Source organism: Plectropomus leopardus, chromosome 22 (assembly GCF_026936395.1).
Source record: "Plectropomus leopardus strain MGB_pleo_1.0 chromosome 22, ASM2693639v1, whole genome shotgun sequence".
NCBI classification, from domain to species: Eukaryota; Metazoa; Chordata; class Actinopteri; order Perciformes; family Serranidae; genus Plectropomus; species Plectropomus leopardus.
Genome location: NC_142197.1, coordinates 9,465,130 through 9,471,869, shown reverse-complemented (window position 1 = coordinate 9,471,869; position 6,740 = coordinate 9,465,130).

Below are 6,740 nucleotides of genomic sequence, written 5' to 3'. Positions count from 1 at the left end.
TCTCACTTAAAATTTGTTGCCCATGTGGCCGATGTTGTTTTTCAGACACTACAGGCACAATTTGCATAAAAGTGTGGCATGTGTTTGATTGGAATCTGTACAGACTTGCTCATAAAACACCTTCAAATACTCATATGGTACTACTATGGTAATACTCCACTGGTTTCAGCAGTACCATTAGCTAGGTTGTCTGAACTGCCAGTTGTACTAGCCACTACCCGTGTCTGTTCCTCCATCGAATGGCATTTGGAAAGGTGAAGACGCTCAAATTTAATGGTATGTGTTCAGGTTACGGTCCACCAAAAATATAAGCATCTTCAAATAAATTACTCTTTTTGCACATTTATACACAAAACTGTATCTGGTGACCTTTGGTCACCCTGACCAATAGGTTGGGAACCACTGTTTTGAGTTACAGGTGAAGCTTCACTCCTTTAGCGAGTCAAAGTAAAACATTTGACCTATCTCCCTCATCAGAATGGAAGCCTATGATTTTAACTGACTCTCAAAGTGAGTTGAAATGTGGACAATGCAGTGATACAGCGTCGCCTCGGGGCCACAATACTACTCAACTGGCGCCAAGGCTCCTCCTAAGTCGGCTGGTACTCGCTGTGCTTTGGCTGCTGAGAGAACATCCCTTGAAGAGGGAGACAGAGAGGGAGTGATAGATGTGAGAAATGCTACTGATTTTCTATTCCGTGTGAGGTATGCCGCCTGCGTGCGCGTGTCTCCTGCAAATTTTTGTGGGTTTTTTCCCAGAGCTTCTTTTAAGTAGCACACTGCAGGCAAACACAAATATCCCTGAGGCTGGGGTGGCGGGAGGGCTTGAAGATGGCACAGAGAGAATCGATTAGGACACACACATATACATACAGGGCTCCCAGACACTTTCTGGTTGCATTCCCATACACACAAACACGTATGCATGAATAAATGTTACACAACACCTACCCCGCATCCCTTGCACTCCAGAACTCACCCTCTCTCCATTCATCATTCACAGTTTTCTCATTTTGTGCCATTCTCCCCTGTCTCTGTTCTGTCCTCCTCATCCCCAAACCCCGCATTTCGCCATTATTTCTCACAACACACTGGAGACAAACTTCCTTGTTCTTTCACTCATCCCACAATGGATCCTTTCCTTCTCTTTGACTTTGATGAATCATTCTGTCCCCCAAAAAGTCCAATTATATCTGACAGAATAGCTTCCACGCCATTGATGTTTACCAAGCTAACTATCTATTGCCAGGACTCTGCTGCTAGTTACAACATGGTTGTCACTCACTTGGCTGAGTTGAGAGTGTAAAAAAGCTGAAGTGGGGTTCTAGCTGCCAGTGCAGTAAAAAAAAAAAAAAAAACACGTCACAGTGAGCCAAAAATGGTGACAAAATGTCATTGTTAAGGAAGTGGAACTGTGGACACATCCTTATTTAGTGACTCCAGTGTTTCTCTTAAGCTAAATTCTTTAAGACATCTCTGACATATTGCCGCAAATGGTACAAAAGTTGATATAATGATGATATTCACTTTGCCTACTCACCTCCCAAGATGACAGAAAAAATGAACAGATTAATAAGAATACTTTGAGTGCTGGCTGTGTGTGGCTGCACTGGTAAAAAGATGGGATTCGGTCTGTTGCCAAGCTGCACTCGCCATGTTTGTAAGGCCGCCTTTCAGTGCACTCTCTGTTTTGTAAATCACTTTGGATAAAAGCGGCCGTTAAATTATAGATTAAGCACAAACCAGAATTGCACTTGTGATGAAATTATTTCTTTTTAAGAGACGCTGGCACACAATCGACGCCGGCTGGCTTACAACTGGGTGCAGGTGGTCAGAGCTCAGTAGTGTTTGATTAGGATTTCCACATAATGAGTTGATACATGCACTTGCATACAGGCAGAAACTCACTCACACACAAAAAAAATCTATTTCTACTTTCTATTCTTGTGAGGACTCTCCACTGGCTACATTTATTTCCTACCATAACCTTCACCCTGAACACAAAAATAACGAGATAGACCGCCAAGCGGTTGTAAGCCTCGTGCACCACTGAAGTTGCACTTCCAGTTCACATGCATGTCTGTGAAAACATGGATGCTTCACACACAGCAGATCTATACAATCAGCACAGTTTCAAGGTGGGCAGCGGAGGTTCTTGAGTTATGGCCAAAACATGTTTGATGAGGTCAGCATGACCTTGACCTTGACCTTTGTACACCAAATTCTAATTAGCTCATTGTAGAGTCCAGTGGAATACCTGTGTCAAATTTGAAGAAATTCCCTCAAGGTGTTCTTGAGACATCACGTTCACAAGAATTGGACGGACGGATGGATGGACAGACCCAAACGCATATTGCCTCTGACCTCGGCTATCGCCGGCACAGAGGCATAAAAAGCGGTCCGCTTTCTCAACCCTGCAAAATTGGTTGGCTCCTAAAACATAAGCCTAACACCAGGTTTTGGACCTCACAGTATAATTTAATCAAGAGCCAACATGCATACTGTATTTGGCATAATGTCCACCTATTGGTATTCAACACAGTGCTGTGTAGCTTTGATCTTTGTCCCGCTTATGCTCTCCCTGCTCGCCCTCTCTTTCTGGCTCTCACTCTCCCTCCGACTACTCTATTTACCTCAAAGACAGTTTGTCCATATTTCAGTCTGATTTGCATGACAGCCTTGCTAAAGCTGTCCTCTAAGTCAAGGTGGAAGAGGGACTATATGACAACTTGATCATACAAATGCAAACTGGGAGCTGCTGACGAAAATCAATAAAAAAAAACAGAGCTAGTGACAAACGCTCACAATCATGTAAATCTGGTGTTTGTTGGGTGAGATGAGCCAAGATCACAGAGTGAAGACACTGTTTGATGAAGATTTATAGATTGAAGTGGCTTTTGTTCTGACAACTCTATGGGTTTGTAATTAACTCTCAGACTACCAAATGCTTTCATATGAAAGGCCAAAAAAAGAGATCACCCCTGATAATGTCCAGTGGAATGACAGCACCTGTATTTAAGTGTACTGAAAAGTAAAACGTAACAGATTAGGAATATTTCCATATCCAATGCTATTTTCTTTATTAAACAATTAATTATTTGGCCATTTCTATATCACAAATGAGTGACAAATGCCCATCATATTATCCTAAAGCCAAACTTACAACATTCCAATACAATTTGTTTCCTATTATAGAAAGAAATTCAGTAAATGCTCTTATTTGAGAAACTGAAACCAGTGGATTTTGGTCATTTATGCTAAAAAAACACCAATCGCCAGACGAAAATGTTGCCATTGTACGTTTCTGTAAACAATGGATATGTTACATAAATGTGTGTCCTGCATCGGGAGGTGGAGGGGAGTGTGTTCTCAAGGGGCTGTCATGTGTTGTAAAGCATGCAGGCATGTATATTTGATGAAAGTGAAGGTAAAGATAACAGAGACACTGCAGAGTGCTCTTCATCAATATATGCTCAACTGTGGGTTCTCTCCCTTGATCTATAACAATAAAAAGGCAATTCTGAAGTTAGACGGGAAGGGCATTGATCTGGCCTTGTGAAATATCAACTACGCATCTAGCCACACTTGGCTGAGCCCACCGATCGAACTTTGGCAAGTCATGAGGTGCATGTGTGACGGCGCACATGTGCAGTGAAAAGACCTCGACCTGCGCCCACCACAAGCAATCCAGTAAAGCCAGAATAATGGGAAAAAGATTGGCGAGTAAAGCGGTGTCTGCTCTCTTTGTTTTAACATAACAGCGTGGAACTGAGGCAATCTTTTGGCAGTGTACTCATGCAAACTCTGACAGCCTTGCCCCTGAGTCGCCCATGCCTGGGGAAATGTGCTGAGTTAAGAGTGCTTCATTAAACCCTTACACACATATACAGACGCACACATACGAGCACTCCCCCTCCTCCAGCCCCTATAAATGTGCAGGTGCATAAACACGCATGCGGTACAAATGCATACACAAGCACAAATACGTACACACGGAGATAGGACCCTTGTCGCCTGCAGTGGGCTTCCTGGCACACTTCCTCCACCTAACTGTTATTGCATTAGCTATATAATGTAATGATGGGCAAGGTTTTGACTGTTTGCCATCCTTGAGGGCCTAAAGACAATGTAGGCTTTCACACGGCAGAAAGGGACACACCAAGGTCGGGAAGGATTGAGGCTGACACACGAGTGTGTAAACTAAATTAAAATGAAGTGTTGAAAGCGGCGCGCTCAAGAAAAAGGACATGAAAGGAGTGGAGAGGTGGTTTAGTGTTTATGTGTGCCTGTAAAAAAGTCAATGACAGAAAATCTAATGCGTCAATTTAATCCTATAAGTGTTTAAACCAGCACGGTGTTATATAAGAATGTAAAGACAGCGAAGCCCAGTCGCAAGAGGAAAATGTTGGCACTGTATGTTGCTGCAAACCACAGATAAGTACTTTTAATTGATGATATCAATATTTCTAAAGCGAGATAAGTCATGTGTAGGGGCTGACTTTGCCGTCAGGTGGTGGAGGGGAAGGTGGATGGCATGAAACCCAAGCAAGAAGGCTGCCAAACTGCAGACGACTGTTTGAGACTAACAAACAACAAAACCAGGCGTTTTTTTTAACGAGATATTGGCGGCATTTCCAGCGGCAGTTGTGTCATGAACCAGGCGTTAATTAGAGATATCAGTGATTGCAGTTACATGGACATGAATAACCACTTTATGAGGCTTATACTGGTTAAAATATTGTTATTCAGGATATGGGGTTACTTGAGCACAGAGCACAGTTTCTTAAATAGGAGACGGTGTTTACAGGCGAGATACTCAAAAAACCTGATCATAAACTTATTGCTCATGTCCATGTAAATGCAATTTTATGAGCCAGCAAAACTAACTGCTTTTTAACAAGACTTTGGCGGCATTTACTGTGCCAACTGTGCTGCCTGAACCAGTTGCTTTCCGTGAGACACTGGCAGCATTTCAAGCAATAATGATGCCACCAAACTGGGTGTTTAAAGCCAAACCATGATTTTTTCTTTTATAAAAAACATTTTTTTTTTGTGCCTTAAATATAACGTTGAGAGGTAAAAAAAGCTTCAACCTATTTGATAAATATGACACATACAAACATAACATATCCGTGGTTTGAAGAAATGTACAAAGCCACCATTTATTATGGTGATTGGGATGGGCTGTGATGAGCCCTTTCCTCAAAGTTATAACATGTCTCGGTAATCAAATGTGAAATAAAAGCGCTAACTGATACTAGACACTGGTAGAAAATGTGCTGTGTATCTAAAACAGTGTACACGTAAAAAATATCCAAGTGTTTCTTTTTTTTTGTTTTAGAAAACATTCAGTAAACTGAAATAAAGATTATGCTTAAGTGAATGGTGTGAAAAAGCACTGAAATCAGAATCCCTGTCTAAACAAATTATTAAACAAAAATATTATTATTAGTGATATTTTCTCTTGTTCTTTACTCAACTGAGAAAACAGCCATGAATAGTAAGAGGAATCACAGAAGGAACAATGCCTCATATCTAATAAATAAAACCCTAACTCTAGAGATAGAAAGACAAAACATCTTTTTAAAACAGAAAGGGATTCTTGAAAGACTCTCAGTGGAAAATTCTGATGCATTAATCTCAATAAGAGCAATATTTCTTAGTGCAGCAAAGAGCATAATGGCCAGAGTAATAAACACAACAGACAGATTAAATACCCTCATAAATAAATACAGTAATATAGAGGGAACTGTTCACAGCGGAACACAATAAATATCTCAGATATTAGTTTATCATGTTGCACAGCAGTCAAAAGAGTGAGTGACGGCTCAGTCCAAACTTGGATGACTGAAGCAGTGTTTACAAATCTGGCTTGCTAACAGCCTTAAAATACAAAGCCAACAGTTGGCCAACAGGTGCTGTTGGATTGTGTGACTGCTCATCAACAGTAGCCTAGTTTTTGAGGCCCTGTTGGCTCGAATTGTCTATTTGAATCAGTGAATCAGAGATACATCAGTGATTTTGCTCATTTTTTTGTTCCATTTTTTTTATCTCCCACAAATGAAAAATCATGGGCTGTCACTGTTTGTAATACGTACTAAAAACTTGTATTCTGAGCATTTTTAGAGGCAGTTTAATTGCAGCTACAGAAGCTGGCTAGCTTGGTTACTGGCTTTTTTCTCGCCAGTGTTCTTTTGTGCACATTGTGCACATTTTGTGCAGACTAGTTACTCCCTTTCACAGTCTCAGAAAGTGCAGCACATGCATTTTGGCGGTAACTGGCCATTGGCTAAATAACATATAAAAGTTATTATTGTATATGGTTTGCTCTGGTGCAAAAAGATGTGACCATGCAAGGCAATCTAGGGCGACATGTAGCACTCCTTGTCTGCTCTAGCTCTTTAACCCTTTGAAACCTGAGCAAAACAGCTTGATTTCTTTGATAAACATGGGAGGAAGGCAACTTAACAAGATATTACCCCGAAAATAGCAACAAATTCCTAAAAAGTTACAAGAAAAATATCTGAAAATTAGCGACAAAAAACACATTTAAAAACGAAATCAAAAAATGACCTGAAACAATCATACATTCTGTAAAATATTTTGAATGTATAATTCTAAATATATAGTTTCTTGAGCAATGGCAGAGAGAGACTGTTAAGAATAACAGCATGGTTTTTTTTAACATCTAAGTCGGTAAATTAAGGATTTATTTTGACCATATCGGAGCTGATGTTGTT